Consider the following 18596-nt stretch of genomic DNA (forward strand, 5'->3'; position numbering starts at 1 on the left):
TCCTGTTCCTCACGCCACGATGGGTCAAGGACCTCATCATCTCCACTACCCTCTGCCACCAACTGCTCCTCCTGGGTAGTCTCAGCAGCACAGTACGCACGAGAAAGCGGCACCTGAGTTTCATCATCAGATGCGTACTGCGCTGTGGTCACCGGAGGCACTGGCCCACCTGCCTCTTCAGAGTCAGAGAGAAAAAGGTGTTGGGCATCACTGCACACTGCCTCTTCTTCCATTTCTCCAATGCTGCTTGGCTGGCCCCCTGTTTCCAAGCCAAGAGATTCAGAGAACAGAAGTAGAGACGGCTCCTGTCCTGGGCTCTCTGACTGCCTGGCCAATTTGGCAGGTGGTGAAGAGACAGATGGCTGCTCTCCAGTGCTCTGTGCCTGAGAGGATGTGGCACTAACTGAAGTCGATGCCGAGGCGTTAGCTGCCATCCACCCGACAACGGCTTCAATTTGGTCTTCACGCAGCAGCGGTGCACGGCGCTCTCCGACAAAGCTGCGCATGAAGGACTGTTCCCTGCTGAAACTGAGTGACGACGAGTCACCGGCGCCCGCAGCAGGCACAGAATCACCACGTCCTCTCCCTGCTCCTCTCCCTGCTCCGCGCCCACGCCCACGTGCCTTACTCCCTGCCCTCTTCATCTTGGTTGACAGATAAAGATAAGCAGAAAAGTACTAAGGCCTTAGTGTGCTTATTCCTGTAATGCTCCTCCTAACAGGTGTAAGAAACACTAATGTTGTAAATTGTGGACTAAACTTTATTATTTTTCAAATGTGGCCTACACAAGTGTTAAGTTGTGTTTGGTGAACTTAACCTTTTTTTTGGTGCAGATCGGGCTACAGAGCTAGTTTAAATCACACGGAGACCGTGCAGACAGCCGTAAACGGCGCTGCAAGGCCAAAAAACCCTCCTCTAGGTTATCCTATATAGTGTTTTTCCACTATTTAGCTGGATACAAGTGGAAAGACACTAATAGGAATTTTTTTTTTCAAATTTTAAACTGGCTGCACTATTTGAAAAAAAGGAAATTGTTTTTCAAGGTATGAGGCAGTAACGCACCCTGAGCTGAATCCAACCGGCTATGGCTGCACACAGACTACAGGGCGAGCTGCGCTCACACAGAGACCGTGCAGACAGCCGTAAACGGCGCTGCAAGGCCCCAAAAAAAACCTCTAGGTTATCCTATGTAGTGTTTTTCCACAATTGAGCTGGAGACTGGTGGAAAGACACTAATAGGAATTTTTTTTTTTTCAAATTTTAAACAGGCTGCACTATTTCAAAAAAAGGAAAATTTTTCTCAAGGTATGAGCCAGTAACGAACCCTGAGCTGAATCCAACCGGCTATGGCTGCACACAGACTACAGGGCGAGCTGGGCTCACACGGAGACCGTGCAGACAGCCGTAAACGGCGCTGCAAGGCCAAAAAACCCTCCTCTAGGTTATCCTATATAGTGTTTTTCCACTATTTAGCTGGATACGAGTGGAAAGACACTAATAGGAATTTTTTTTTTCAAATTTTAAACAGGCTGCACTATTTGAAAAAAAGGAAAATTTTTCTCAAGGTATGAGCCAGTAACGAACCCTGAGCTGAATCCAACCGGCTATGGCTGCACACAGACTACAGGGCGAGCTGGGCTCACACGGAGACCGTGCAGACAGCCGTAAACGGCGCTGCAAGGCCCAAAAAACCCCCTCTAGGTTATCCTATGTAGTGTTTTTCCACAATAGAGCTGGAGACTGGTGGAAAAACACTAATAGGAAATTTGAGAAAAAATGTGCAGCAGGCTGCACTAAGAGCAAAAAAGAACAACTGTGTGAGGCAGTGTGAACCCCCCCTGAGCTGAATACAACCGGGTATATGGCTGCACACAGACTACAGAGTGAGCTGCACACACACACACACACAGAGACCTTGCAGAACGCTGTTAAAACAGCGCTGCAAGGCAAGAGCAAGGTGAACAGTGAAGAACACACAGCGTTTTGCTAAATTAGCCTTTGGAAAGGAAAATAAAGCAATTAGCAAGCTCAACTGGCCCTCAGTTAGAACACAGCGTCCTGTCCCTAACTGAAATCACAGCAGAGTGAGCGCAAAATGGCGGCAGCGCTTTTTTATAGTGCAGAGTGACATCATTTCAGCAGCCAATCCAAGCCTTGCCAGTACTTACATGCCCACCATGCTAAACAGGATGTGCCCACACTTTCATTCATTCCTCATTGGCTGCTGCGTTCAATTTGAATTCTGGGAACTTCCGATTCCGGTATCCGATACGCGGGAAGTATCGGAATTCAGTATCGGAATTCCGATACCGCAAATATCGGCCGATACCCGATACTTGCGGTATCGGAATGCTCAACACTAGTGATGAGCGAGTGTACTCGTTGCTCGGGTTTTCCCAAGCACGCTCGGGTGACCTCCGAGTATTTATGACTGCTTGGAGATTTAGTTTTCATCGCGGCAGCTGATTGATTTACAGCTACTAGCCTGCTTGATTACATGTGGGGATTCCCTAGCAACCAGGCAACCCCCACATGTACTCAGCCTGGCTAGTAGTTGTAAATCATTCAGCTGCCGCGATGAAAACTAAATCTCCGAGCAGTCATAAATACTCGGAGATCACCCAAGCGTGCTCGGGAAAACCCAAGCAACGAGTACACTCACTCATCACTAGAGTTGAGCGACTTTTACTTTTTTAGGATCGAGTCGGGTTTTGCGAAACCCGACTTTCTCAAAAGTCGGGTCGGGTAAAATCGACCGATTATTGCGAAAAGTCGGGGGCTGACTGAAACACGAAACCCAATGCAAGTCAATGGGGAATCAAAGTCGGCAGTGAGTGGAGGACAGGAAAACCCATACAGTGCCCATTTTAATGCCAAAAACATCAATTCATATTACTGAAGCTTGTCAATCTTAATTTACTTTATAATAATAGTTAGGCATTGAAAACAAGGGGTCATTTGGCTAAAGTTGTGGGGAGGTAGGGCTGGCTCAAGATTTTCGTGGGCCCAGGAAACGCGGAATATGTCACGGTGGTGGAGCAGGGAGAGGTAAGTATTTCAACTTTGCAAGTGCTGTGATCCTGAGCAAGCAGGGGGCCCACTAGTTGGCAATGGCAAAGGGCCCCTCATGGTACGGCGGTGTGTTTAACGGCGGGTGCTGCCTCCCACTGCCAGAGACACTTTTGCGTACTATGAGGGGCCCTGTGCCAGTGCCAATGAGTATGCCCCCCAACCTGATGAAGGAACCTGCACTTTCATCTGCACCTTCCTCTTTGTCCCCGTGTAAGGTGGTATAGTATGCGGGAAGGGGAACCTGACTTTCAGCAGGGTCAGATTCTGGCTGTGTAGAGTGCAAGGGGAATGTAGTGGTCTGGGATATTGTACCAGCAGACTCATCAAGCAGTGGCAGGGCAATGGGCAGGATGAGGAGGAAACACAGATATAGGCCCAAATAATAAAGTAGGCTAAATGCAGTTAAAAATTGGTACAAGAGTACACAGGCGGCATAGCTTTGTTCAGTGGAGGACAACTGTATTGAGTGGCGCAGACAGACTTAGTAGGCCCAAAATAAAAAGTAGGCTAAATGCAGTTCAAAATTGGTAACAGGAGTACACAGGTGACATTGCTTTGTTCAGTGGAGGAGGACAACTGTAGTGAGTGGCGCAGACAGACTTAGTAGGCGTAAAATAAAAAGTAGGCTAAATGCAGTTCAAAATTAGTAACAGTAGTACACAGGCGGCATTGCTTTGTTCAGTGGAGGAGGACAACTGTAATGAGTGGCTGAGAGCCAGACACAGGTAGTAGGCCCAAATGATAAAGTAGGCTAAACGCAGTTCAAAATTGGTAACAGGAGTTCACAGGCAGCATAGCTTTGTTCAGTGGAGGACAACTGTAAAGAGTGGCTGACACAGTTACTAGGCCCAAATAGGTAAGTAGGTTAAATGCAGTTCAAAATTGTTAACAGGACTAAAAAGGCGGCATTGCTTTATTCAGTGGAGGACAACTGTAAGGAGTGGCTGACACAGTTACTAGGCCCAAATAAGTAAGTAGGCTAAATGCAGTTCAAAATTGGTAACAGGAGTACAAAGGCGGCATTGCTTTCTTCAGTGGAGGACAACTTTAAGGAGTGGGCAGACAGACTTAGTATGCCCAAAATAAAAAAGTAGGCTAAATGCAGTTCAAAATTGGTAACAGGAGTACACAGGCGGCATTGCTTTGTTCAGTGGAGGACAACTGTAAAGAGTGGCTGACACAGTTACTAGGCCCAAATAAGTAAGTAGGCTAAATGCAGTTCAAAATTGTTAATAGGACTAAAAAGGCGGCATTGCTTTGTTCAGTGGAGGAGGACGACTCTAATGAGTGGCTGAGAGCCAGACACAGGTAGTAGGCCCAAATGATAAAGTAGGCTAAGTGCAGTTCAAATTTGGTAACAGGACTAAAAAGGCGGCATTGCTTTGTTCAGCGGAGGACAACTGTAATGAGAGGCTGACACAGTTAGTAGGCCCAAAAAAGTAAGTAGGCTAAATGCAGTTCAAAATTGGTAACAGGAGTACACTGGCAGCATTGCTTTCTTCAGTGGAGGACAACTTTAAGGAGTGGCACAGACAGACTTAGTATGCCCAAAATAAAAAAGTAGGCTAAATGCAGTTCAAAATTGGTAACAGGAGTACACAGGCGGCATTGCTTTGTTCAGTGGAGGAGGACAACTGTAATGAGTAGCGCAGACAGACTTAGTAGGCCTTAAATTAAAAAAATAGGCTAAATGCAGTTCAAAATTGGAAACAGGAGTACACAGGCGGCATTGCTTTGTTCAGTGGAGGAGGACAACTGTAATGAGTGGCGCAGACAGACTTAGTAGGCCTTAAATTAAAAAAGTGCAGACACCCAATTGACATAGCCCAGTGCAGCCAGCCTCGAACTCCTGGACTCAAAAAGTAGGCTAAATGCAGTTCAAAATTGGTAACAGGAGTACACAGGCGGCATTGCTTTCTTCAGTGGGAGACAACTTTAAGGAGTGGCGCAGACAGACTTAGTATGCCCAAAATAAAAAAGTAGGCTAAATGCAGTTCAAAATTGGTAACAGGAGTACACAGGCGGCATTGCTTTGTTCAGCGGAGGACAACTGTAATGATAGGCTGACACAGTTAGTAGGCCCAAAAAAGTAAGTAGGCTAAATGCAGTTCAAAATTAGTAACAGGAGTACACAGGCGGCATTGCTTTGTTCAGTGGAGGAGGACAACTGTAATGAGTGGCTGAGAGCCAGACACAGGTAGTAGGCCCAAATGATAAAGTAGGCTAAATGCAGTTCAAATTTGGTAACAGGACTAAAAAGGCGGCATTGCTTTATTCAGTGGAGGACAACTGTAATGAGTGGCTGACACAGTTAGTAGGCCCAAATAATAAAGTGGGCTAAATGTCTGCCAAAAAAATTGTTCATAAATAAACAGGTGGCATAGCTAGGTACAGGGGTGGGCACCTGTGCTGAGTAGCAGACAGTGGTAGTTGGCGCAAAGTATTAACTGGTCTAAATGGAGGCCAGGGCCCCTGTAAATTTTTACTATCATCTATTATTTCAACAAATTTGTATTGGCAGAGTCATTGAAGGATTTAACAGCACAGACTACACAGTGGCGGAGCAAGGAGAAGTAAGTTTTGCAAATGGTAGAGCACTGTTCGAGCTGGGGGGGAACACTCTCGTGGGCCACTCATATTACGACGGTGTGTCTGACGTTAGTTGTGCACCACCACCGTCAGAGACACTTCATTGTACTATGAGGGACCCTGTGCCAGTGCCGTCGCCCAAGAGTGGTCACACCCACCTGTCCAGGCAAATGGCACTCGCACAGGTGCTTGCGCCATATGGTGACCATGGCCTTGTGGGGGGAGTCCGATCATTTAGGGAGGTATAAAAATGGCCTATGGTGGACATTCAGCAGCTGCAAATGGAAGAATTGGAGCAGTCAGTAAGAGGAGGCCAAAAGCAAGACATTTTTCAAGCAAGCTATGTGACAGCAGGGGAAGGTGGGGCAAAATAATTTGAAACCCATGATTGGTTCATTTTAATGAAGGTTAGATCATCAACATTTCGGGTAGCCAGACGTGTCCTTTTTTCGGTCATTATTGAACCAGCAGCACTGAAGACTCTTTCTGATAGCACACTAGCAGCTGGGCAAGCAAGCTCCTGTAATGCATATTCTTCCAATTCAGGCCAGGTGTCTATTTTAGATGCCCAGTAATCAAAGTGGAATGACCTGTGAGGGAGAACATCGATAAGAGAGGAAAAATAGTTCGTAACCATACTGGACAAATGCTGTCTCCTGTAACTTTGAATCGATGCAGCAGTATCTGTCATGTCTGCGGTCATTGCGAAATCACTCCACAACCTGGTCATAAAACCCTTCTGTCCAAAGCCACTTCAGATTTGTGCACCTCTAAGTCTATGTTCACATTAGCGTCGCGTCGCCGTTGCGTCGGCGACGCAGCGGCGACGCACGGAAAAACGCGCGCAAACGCGCGCAAAAACGCGCGCGTTTTGCGACGCGTGCGTCGTTTTTTGCCGAAATCGGACGCAAGAAAAATGCAACTTGTAGCGTTTTCTTGCGTCCGACGCTAGCGTCTAAAACGACGCACGTGTCGGAAAACGCGTGCAAAAAGACGCACGCGTCCCCTATGTTAAACATAGGGGCGCGTCGCCGCTGCGTCGCCGCTGCGTCGCCGACGCAACAGCGACGCACATTAGCGTAACGCTAATGTGAACGTAGCCTAACACATCTGCCATGTTGCCCCCTACAGCTCGTGTGAGAACCATCACCGCCGCTGTGTCCTGGGAATGCCTGAACCAAACAGTCTACAAGAGTTGCTTGTTTGGTAGCCAATATTTACTCAAGGTTCTCATGTGGCATGATATTTTGTAATTTTCCTTTATATCATGGATCCAGGAGGCAGGCCAACCAGTAATCATCATCGCTCATCATTTTGATAATGCGAGGGTCCCTTTTTAGGATACGCAAGGCATACTCAGCCATGTGGGCCAATGTTCCAGGTGTCAATTCACTGCTTGTGCTGGGTTGAGGAGCACTTTCTTGCAAATCAACATCACTTGTGTCCCGCAAAAACCCTGTACCTGACCTTGCAATGCCACCAGTTTCTATTGCCCCCTGAGTAGCATCCTCCTCCCATAAATATTCATCAGCGTCATCCTCCTCCTCCTCCTCTTTGCCTGCCACCTCGTCCAGGAGAGGTCCCTGAGCAGACAATGGCTGACTGTCATCAAGGTTTTCCTCCTCCTCGGCTGCAGACTCCTGCTCCTTAATGTGCGTCAAACTTTGCATCAGCAGATGCATTAGTGGGGTGCTCATGCTTATGATGGCGTCGTCTGCACTTACCAGCTGTGTGCATTCCTCAAAACACTGTGAAGGACTTGACAGAGGTCTTGGAGCTACGACCACTGCACACCAGACAACTCCATGTCTGCCATCCAACTGCCTGCCTGTGTATGTGTATCCTCCCACAAATAAATGACAGCACGCCTCTGTTCACACAGCCTCTGAAGCATGTGCAGTATGGAGTTCCACCTTATTGCAACATCGATTATTAGGAGGTGCTGGGGAAGATTCAGCGATCGCTGATGGTTCAGCATATGGCTGGTATGTACGGGTGACTGGCGGATGTGCGAGCAAAGTCTTCACACCTTCAGGAGCAGGGCTGGTAACCCCGGATAATTTTTCAGGAAGCACTGCACCACCAGGTTCAAGGTGTTAGCCAGGCAAGGTAAGTGTTTCAGTTCTGAAAGGGCTATGGCAGCCATAAAATTCCTTCCATTATCACTGACTACCTTGCCTGCCTCAAGATGTACACTGCCCAGCCATGACTGAGTTTCTTGCTGCAAGTACTTGGCCAGTACTTCCGCGGTGTGTCTGTCGCCCAAACACTTCATTTCTAACACAGCCTGCTGATGCTTACCACTAGCTGTTCGATAATGGGACACCGTGTGTGCAACACTGGCAGCTGCGGATGGAGTGGTTGTGTGACTGTGCTCTGTGGATGAGCTTTCGCTTCTGGAGGAGGAGGAGTGGTGGCGAATGCCTACTGCCAACTGTTTCCTAGACCATGGGCTAGGCAGAACTGTCGCACTATGGCTGTCCCCTGTGGACCCTGCATCCACCACATTAACCAAGAGTGCCGTGATGGACACGTAACGGCCCTGGCCATGCCTACTGGTCCATGCATCTGTTGTGAGGTGCACCTTTCTACTGACTGATTGCCTCAGTGCATGGACAATGCGGTCTTTGACATGCTGGTGGAGGGCTGGGATGGCTTTTCTCACAAAGAAGTGTTGACTGGGTACGTCATAGTGTGGTACTGCATAGGCCATCAAGGCTTTGAAAGCTTCCCTTTCAACCAACTGGTAGGGCATCATCTCTAACGAGATTAGTCTAGCAATGTGGGCGTTCAAACCCTGTGTACGTGGATGAGAGGATGAGTACTTTCTTTTCCTAACGAGAGTCTCTTGTAGGGTGAGCTGGACTGGAGAGCTGCATATGGTGGAACTAGCGGGGGTGTTGGTGGACATGGCAGATTGAGAGAGGGTTGTTGATGGTTTTCTTGATGTTGGACTACATACACTGTTTCCTACCAAGAACCTTGTGATTCCCTGACTGCTTTGGCCTTGCGACGATACCTCCACATTTGCTGCTGTTGGTGTCCTAACCGGTGGGCCTACAGTGAGGGAAGATATGTAGCGTTGCTGATTACCTTCATTCTGAGCAGGTGTACCAACAGTATGTAGCGTTGCTGATTACCTTCATTCTGAGCAGGTGTACCAACGGTACGGGAAGTTTGGTAGTTATTCGAGGCTTGCAAGTGTATGCTGGTTAAATGTCTAAGCATGCACGTTGTATTTAAATTTTGGAGATTCTTCCCTCTGCTAAAGGTCTTTGAGCATTTCTTACAAATAACTTTGCACTGATCATTCGGATCTTGGTTAAAAAATTCCCACACTGCACTCTTCCTACTATGGAATACATTTTCAGGCATTGCACGCTGTGCTACTTTCACCGGATGGCCACGCTGTCCTAAAACTGTTTTTGGTTTTGACAAAGGTTTCTGGCCAGATACGAGTCTGCCAAAATGAAAGCTGTTGCTTGTAGATGGCTGCTGCGGATCCTCCTCCTCCGCTTCTGAGCTACTGGCAGCGGCACGCTCTTCCCCCAATGGCTGACAATCTGGGTCAACAACTGGGTCATCTATCACCTCCTCATCAATGTCATGTGCACCTTCCTCTGTGTCACCGTGTAAGGTGCTATAGCATTCGTGACGGGGCACCATAGTCTCATCAGGGTCAGATTCTGGCTCAGTACACTGTGAGGGCAATGTAGTGATCTGAGTCAATGGAACAGCATAATAATCTAGCTGTGGCTGTGCATCTGTGCACTCCATGTCCAATTCATCTTGTAATAGGCTGTTAACAATTTCCCTTTCTAACCCAGGCACGGTATGTGTAAAGAGCTCCATGGAGTAAACTGTAGTGTCGCCTGCCACATCCTTCATTTTTGGTTTGGGTGAAGGACACAAGGAGGCGACTTGTTCCTGACCGGGAGCATCCACTGACGACTCGCTGCTTTTATATTTGGAACTTTCAGAAGAGGAGGCGAAAGAGCTAGAGGCTGAGTCAGCAAGGAAAGCCAAAACTTTTTACTGCTGCTCTGGCTTTAAAAGCTGTTTTCCTACTCCCAGATAAGGGAGCCTTTGAGACCTTGTGTAGCCAGACAATGATGCTGGCTCAACACCTCGAGCCTTTGGTGCTATTTTGCTTGTCCAACTACCACCAGATTCTCCACCACCACTATCAGTACCAGCTGGCAACTACCGCCACGGCCTCTTCCACCAGACTTCCTCTTTTTTGGGAAAACCTGACCAAAATAACAACCGTTATATGGTACTGTAAAACAAGGTAGAAGGTGTATATAAACGTGTTGAGATTTTAAATCTCCCTTTTTTGGGGGGAGAATGCACCCAAACCCAGGCCCAGTGTATAACACTACACAATGTAAGTGGCAGAACATGGCTGGAAGATATATGAAAAAATACACGGACTGTAGTACAATTTCAATCTCCCTACAATGATCTCAGGACAAGTATGGCAGCAATAAAAAGGACTGCTGCACACTAGTGTGGACAAATAAACAAGATAACTGTGCAGAAAGGAGCAACAGGATTTTTGCTTTTAAAAAAGCAGTTGGTTTGCACAGCGGCGTACAAACAGCAATGCAGCTATCAGGGAGCCTTAAAAGGCAGCGTAATAAGCTACAGAGCTGATGCACAAAAATATAAACTCCACTGACCCTGCAAAGAAAAGGTGGTGTTGAACAGTGGAAATCGCTGCAGCTCAAGCAGTTTCGGGGCTTAATCTTCCCTCCCTAACTATATCCCTTCCTCTGATGCAGCTGCAGCAACCTCTCCCTATGCTACGATCAGCAAAAGTAAGATGGCGGTCGGCGTGCACGCCCCTTTATAGCCCCTGTGACGCCGCAGAAAGCAAGCCAATCACTGTCATGCGCTTCTCTAAGATGGTTGGGACCGAGACCTATGTCATCACGCTGCTAACACTCTGCGTCCTCCTTCATTGGCTGAAAAATGGTGCTGAAAACGTCATACGAAACGCAACTTTGGCATGAAGATCGCCGACCTCATGGCCGATCCCACACTAGGATCGGGTCGGGTTTCACGAAACCCGACTTTGCCGAAAGTCGGCGATTTTTGAATTTGTCTGATGAACCCTACTCATCACTATCTTTAACGTTCTAAGAGAAGTGCTCAGCTGTCCAGAGCCGGAAGTGCAGCAGAATAAGTAAGCAGGTCTCTCCAAGATGTGGCCGCTTTCTACTTGGGCAGATGCCCTCATGTCTTGAGCGAAATGGACAAAGGATTCCTGAGTGTAGTGAAGCTGAACAGGGAGGTTGCTGCAGTACCGGTCGAGACGGGATGAACTGGCTACAAACTAAATGACACAGGAAAGAGCAGAGAGAAAGTGAATGATGTGAACGGTGCAGAACTCTGTTGATGCGGTATCTGCTGTTGACGTGCTGTGATTGAAAATGAGTAAAGTTCTATGTTTATAGTTGGAATTGGACTCTGCATGTGCTAGATCAAAGGAAGGAGCATCTCGGTGTCTAAGGGAGGCCTCGGAGAACTAGGCAAGTGAGACAGTGAGACTGTATATATGTGATGCGGGTGGTCAGGGTGCGCTAAAACAGACACCTGTGAGGGCCATAACTACGGCTCTGGCTGCCACTCACAGTTACCCAATCCACGCTGAGCAGATGAGATGGGGCGGGCAGTGTCTCCCTGTCTCATATCTTCCTCCATCTCCACCAGGTCTGCATGCAAAGCTTCATGTTTAATTGTAAGCAGCCACTGTGGTGTTCTATGAAAAAGACTTGAGGGCACAATAAATCCCTAAGGGATCACTGACCGCACACTTGAAAATGGAAACGCTTAAGAACCAAAGAAAGAAGTATCCCCAGAAATAGTCATGATCATTAATTATAAAATTTGGTACATATAACTGATAAACAAAACTCTTTTGTTTCAAGGCCTGGGGTAGAGACAGCTGAACACTGAGCTGGTGCAAGGATTTGGAAGTGTATTTTCAGTCAGAATGTGCAAGGATAGGTGCAGGGTGGGAGGAATCTGCGTCAGTGCACCTAGCACAAGGGAAGAGTTTGTAGTATCACCCCATGGCACCAATTGTGGATCCAGGCATTTGGACCACCTAGTCTGGTGCTTACATGACATGTGCCGGATCATGCTGGTGGTGGTAAGTTTCTTAGTGGTCAGGTCCCTGCTGATCTTGGCATGGCACAGTTTGCAAATGACCATTTTTTCGTCTCAGAACTCTCTTTAAAAAGTCTCAGACTGGGGAACACCTAACTGTTTGACATAGAAATTCAGGAGTATCAGTGTTCTGCTGAACAGTCACCTGCCTTCTCCTTCTGGTCACAGCAGTACGTCTTCCTGCCTTTTATGGTGCACTGATCCCTCCCCCTCAGCACTAGTAGCCTCATTCTGCGTTTCAGATTCCCAGGTTGGGTTGATTACTTCATTATCCACTACCTTGTCTTCCACCTCTGCACCCTGGTCATCCTGACTTGATGACTTGACAACAACAAGTTGACTTATTGGCCACTGTGTTGCATTGTCACCTTCCTCCTTAGACAAAATGGGCCATTCCCCACCATCATCTTCTTGTGGCTATGGCTGCTCTAAGTTTTGTTTATCACTAAGCAGCATGTCATCCTGTCCCTCATGGAACATGCAGGTTAGGGGCTACAATCAAGAAATGATGTTGTATTTTGAGTGTCCTATTGTGGGATTACTAGTCTCCTGGGACTTAGCATGGTGGGAGGAAGGAGGATCATGGTGAGGATGAAGTGATCCAGATTGTTGACTGGTGAGACTGGACCGTGTGGACGACTTGGTGGTGCTGCCAAGCATGCTGGAAGCATTATCTGCTATCCATCCAACAATCTGTTCGCACTGCACTGGTTTCAGAAGTAGTGTACTGTATGTAACTGCAATATGGGACAGGAAACTATGTCTCGTGGATGGGCATCTTTCTTGTGTTGCAGCAAGAGATGTAGTCACACCAGCCTCACGTCCTCGGCATCAGCACTTCCACTTCCCCGTCCCTCGCCACACACCTTATGCATTTTCTAATTGCTTTGTCTCTTGAAACCAAGTTTTTTTAATATAATATACAAATTTGTATGAGTAATTGATTTAAGAATACTTTTGCAACGCTTTTTGGAAGTGTTAGATATCACAAAATTGTACTCCATAGCTTAGAATACTGTATGAGTGAGAAATTTAATCTAACAAAATTTTTAAATGCTATTTTTGGAGTGTTATATATCATAAAAATGTAACAAAGACCACAAAATACTGTTTGACTGAGAAATTTAAATAAAAAAAAATACACACTGGAGTGATAGATATCACAGTAATGTACCCCAGACCACTAGGTGAGAAATTTAATCCAACAAAAGTTGTAAATTAATTTTTTGGAGTTTATATATCACAAAAATGTACTTAAGACCACAGAATACTGTACGACTGAGAAATTTCATCTAGAAAATTTTTTTACAGCTTTTTTGGAGTGATAAAAATCATGGGATTCAAGCTTGAGGAGGCTAATTTGCATATTCCAGGTGCCTTCTGGGAAAAGCGAAGAGTCTCCCTAAGCTAGAAGATCGTTGGGTACAGCCGGGACCAGCTGCTTGGAAAGCATCACCAAACCAGGGATTCAAGCTTGAGGAGGGTAATTTGCATATTCCAGGTGCCTTCTGGGAAAAGCGAAGTCTCCCTAAGCTAGAAGATCGTTGGGTACAGCCGGGACCAGCTGCTTGGAAAGCATCACCAAACCAGGGATTCAAGCTTGAGGAGGGTAATTTGCATATTCCAGGTGCCTTCTGGGAAAAGCGAAGAGTCTCCCTAAGCTAGAAGATCGTTGGGTACAGCCGGGACCAGCTGCTTGGAAAGCGTCACCAAACTGCGCGCGTTACGGCGCGCAAATTTTTGCCTGTAGGACATTATTGCAAGAGAGCTTGGCTGAGTAGATTACACAAGAAGGAAAACACACAGCAAGTCAGCAGGATCTTGGAGCAACATGGCAGATGTGACAACCTACATGGTGAGCTGCAGCATGTGCTACATGTTCACAGATCGACCAGAAGAAGAATCAAATTTCACCTGTCAGAAGTGTAGACTAGTGGCCCTTTTAGAAGAAAAGGTGCGGGGTCTGGAAGAAAGAATAGCAACTTTGAAACTCATCAAAGAGAATGAAGACTTTCTAGACAGAACAGAAGCATCTCTACTGGTCACAGAAGGTGAAAAAAGTGTCAGAGAACCTCCAAAAGCAGATGAGTGGAAGCATGTGACCAAAAGAAGCAAGAAGACCATGGAGAAATCACCAACCACACAACTGAAGAACCGATATCAAATTTTTGTAGAGGATGAAGATGGCACACCTAAGGATGAAGCAATACCAGCAAGCAAAAAAGAAAAGGGCACACAGCAACAAGTGACAGCAAAAAGTACAGCCAAGAAGCAACGAAGAGTGGTGGTGGTGGGAGACTCACTACTGAGAGGCACAGAAGCAGCCATCTGCAGACCGGACATAACTGCAAGAGAAGTATGCTGCCTTCCAGGTGCGATGATCAAGGATGTGACCAATAGGATACCAAAGCTCTTCAGCTCCAAGGACGTCCACCCATTTCTTCTGATACATGTTGGCACCAATGACACGGCAAGGAAGGACCTACCGACAATCTGCAAAGACTTTGAAGAGTTGGGGAAGAAAGTAAAGGAACTGGATGCACAGGTAGTTTTTTCTTCTATCCTTCCAGTAGACGGGCATGGTACCAGGAGATGGAACAGGATCCTTGATGCAAACAACTGGCTAAGACGATGGTGCAGACAACAAGGATTCGGATTCCTGGACCACGGTGTGAATTACTTGTACGATGGACTCCTCGCCAGAGACGGACTACACCTCAACAAACCTGGGAAACACACATTCGCCAGAAGACTCGCTACACTCATCAGGAGGGCGTTAAACTAGAAGAAGAGGGGACGGGAAGAAAAACATTAGACTTGAACAAAGAAGATCCAGGAAAACATACTCAGAAGGGAGGTAAGAACATTTCTAAAACAATCCACAGCGAGGAGATTGGAACAAAACAAAATCCTCTAAACTGCATGCTCGCAAACGCCAGAAGCCTGACAAACAAGATGGAAGAACTAGAAGCAGAAATATCTACAGGTAACTTTGACATAGTGGGAATAACCGAGACATGGTTAGATGAAAGCTATGACTGGGCAGTTAACTTACAGGGTTACAGTCTGTTTAGAAAGGATCGTAAAAATCGGAGAGGAGGAGGGGTTTGTCTCTATGTAAAGTCTTGTCTAAAGTCCACTTTAAGGGAGGATATTAGCGAAGGAAATGAGGATGTTGAGTCCATATGGGTCGAAATTCATGGAGGGAAATATGGTAACAAAATTCTCATTGGGGTCTGTTACAAACCCCCAAATATAACAGAAACCATGGAAATTCTACTTCTAAAGCAGATAGATGAAGCTGCAACCCATAATGAGGTCCTGGTTATGGGGGACTTTAACTACCCGGATATTAACTGGGAAACAGAAACCTGTGAAACCCATAAAGGCAACAGGTTTCTGCTAATTACCAAGAAAAATTATCTTTCACAATTGGTGCAGAATCCAACCAGAGGAGCAGCACTTTTAGACCTAATACTATCTAATAGACCTGACAGAATAACAAATCTGCAGATGGTTGGGCATCTAGGAAATAGCGACCACAATATTGTACAGTTTCACCTGTCTTTCACTAGGGGGACTTGTCAGGGAGTCACAAAAACACTGAACTTTAGGAAGGCAAAGTTTGACCAGCTTAGAGATGCCCTTAATCTGGTAGACTGGGACAATATCCTCAGAAATAAGAATACAGATAATAAATGGGAAATGTTTAAGAACATCCTAAATAGGCAGTGTAAGCGGTTTATACCTTGTGGGAATAAAAGGACTAGAAATAGGAAAAACCCAATGTGGCTAAACAAAGAAGTAAGACAGGCAATTAACAGTAAAAAGAAAGCATTTGCACTACTAAAGCAGGATGGCACCATTGAAGCTCTAAAAAACTATAGGGAGAAAAATACTTTATCTAAAAAACTAATTAAAGCTGCCAAAAAGGAAACAGAGAAGCACATTGCTAAGGAGAGTAAAACTAATCCCAAACTGTTCTTCAACTATATCAATAGTAAAAGAATAAAAACTGAAAAATGTAGGCCCATTAAAAAATAGTGAGGAAAGAATGGTTGTAGATGACGAGGAAAAAGCTAACATATTAAACACCTTCTTCTCCACGGTATTCACGGTGGAAAATGAAATGCTAGGTGAAATCCCAAGAAACAATGAAAACCCTATATTAAGGGTCACCAATCTAACCCAAGAAGAGGTGCGAAACCGGCTAAATCAGATTAAAATAGATAAATCTCCAGGTCCGGATGGCATACACCCACGAGTACTAAGAGAACTAAGTAATGTAATAGATAAACCATTATTTCTTATTTTTAGGGACTCTATAGCGACAGGGTCTGTTCCGCAGGACTGGCGCATAGCAAATGTGGTGCCAATATTCAAAAAGGGCTCTAAAAGTGAACCTGGAAATTATAGGCCAGTAAGTCTAACCTCTATTGTTGGTAAAATATTTGAAGGGTTTCTGAGGGTTGTTATTCAGGATTATCTCAATGAGAATAACTGTTTAACTCCATATCAGCATGGGTTTATGAGAAATCGCTCCTGTCAAACCAATCTAATCAGTTTTTATGAAGAGGTAAGCTATAGGCTGGACCACGGTGAGTCATTGGACGTGGTATATCTCGATTTTTCCAAAGCGTTTGATACCGTGCCGCACAAGAGGTTGGTACACAAAATGAGAATGCTTGGTCTGGGGGAAAATGTGTGTAAATGGGTTAGTAACTGGCTTAGTGATAGAAAGCAGAGGGTGGTTATAAATGGTATAGTCTCTAACTGGGTCGCTGTGACCAGTGGGGTACCGCAGGGGTCGGTATTGGGACCTGTTCTCTTCAACATATTCGTTAATGATCTGGTAGAAGGTTTACACAGTAAAATATCGATATTTGCAGATGATACAAAACTACGTAAAGCAGTTAATACAAGAGAAGATAGTATTCTGCTACAGATGGATCTGGATAAGTTGGAAACTTGGGCTGAAAGGTGGCAGATGAGGTTTAACAATGATAAATGTAAGGTTATACACATGGGAAGAAGGAACCAATATCACCATTACACACTGAATGGGAAACCACTGGGTAAATCTGACAGGGAGAAGGACTTGGGGATCCTAGTTAATGATAAACTTACCTGGAGCAGCCAGTGCCAGGCAGCAGCTGCCAAGGCAAACAGGATCATGGGGTGCATTAAAAGAGGTCTGGATACACATGATGAGAGCATTATACTGCCTCTGTACAAATCCCTAGTTAGACCGCACATGGAGTACTGTGTCCAGTTTTGGGCACCGGTGCTCAGGAAGGATATAATGGAACTAGAGAGAGTACAAAGGAGGGCAACAAAATTAATAAAGGGGATGGGAGAACTACAATACCCAGATAGATTAGCGAAATTAGGATTATTTAGTCTAGAAAAAAGACGACTGAGGGGCGATCTAATAACCATGTATAAGTATATAAGGGGACAATACAAATATCTCGCTGAGGATCTGTTTATACCAAGGAAGGTGATGGGCACAAGGGGGCATTCTTTGCGTCTGGAGGAGAGAAGGTTTTTCCACCAACATAGAAGAGGATTCTTTACTGTTAGGGCAGTGAGAATCTGGAATTGCTTGCCTGAGGAGGTGGTGATGGCGAACTCAGTCGAGGGGTTCAAGAGAGGCCTGGATGTCTTCCTGGAGCAGAACAATATTGTATCATACAATTCGGTTCTGTAGAAGGACGTAGATCTGGGGATTTATTATGATGGAATATAGGCTGAACTGGATGGACAAATGTCTTTTTTCGGCCTTACTAACTATGTTACTATGTTACTATGTTACTATGGTAATGTACCCTAGACCATATAATACTTTATGGGTAAGTAATTGAGCCCAGAAAATGTTATTAAATGTTTTCTTGGATTCATAGATATTACAGTAATGTACTCCAGACAATGGGATACTGTATGGGTGAGAAATTTACCACAGAATTTTTGTAATGCTTTTTTGAAGTGTTAGATTTCACAAAAATGTACCCTAGAGCACAAAATACTCTATGGGTGAGTAATTTAATCCTGAAAAAAATTTAAATTCTTTTTTGGAGTGCTATATACCACGAAAATGTATGACAAAGCATGTAATACTGAATGGATCACACATTATATTAAATCTTTTCACACAAAATAAAAAAAATGTTGCAGCTATATATCTATATAGTTTAGAAGGGACTGCACAGCCCTAATCCCTGTCTACAGACTATATTCTGTCACTGTCCCTGCTCCTGCAACTCTCTCTCCCTCCTTAGACAGCCAATATGCAGAATGTACTGTATATGATACAAAAAGCAATGCACCACCTGTTCTTTAAAACCCCAGATGATGTCACACTTCCAGCCAATCACAGTAATGCCACAACCAAGATGGCTACGGCAATCCCCGCATGCTTATTGGCTGTGTAACTGGCGCCAAACATGCAAGGCAGGGATTTGAGTTTTAAGTAGAGCACTGTCCAATGCTCAATGAGCACATCCGAGCACCCAGTTCGCTCATCCCTAAATAGTAAGAAGATATAAACTTTGATAAGAGCGCCTCTGTAAGCATAATGTATATTGTTTTGCACTGCAGTTTTTTTGTCCCATTATTTGTTATTCATCCATTTTCTTTATTAATTATTTTCAAATTTATGGATTACCTTAATTGCTTTGCTCATGGTATTATTATCACTTATTATTTTTTTAAATTATTATAACTTGATGTTTCGGTAGCTCACAATGTATTTGAGATGTGAT

The sequence above is a fragment of the Ranitomeya imitator genome, chromosome 4, assembly GCF_032444005.1.
Source record: "Ranitomeya imitator isolate aRanImi1 chromosome 4, aRanImi1.pri, whole genome shotgun sequence".
NCBI lineage: Eukaryota > Metazoa > Chordata > Amphibia > Anura > Dendrobatidae > Ranitomeya > Ranitomeya imitator.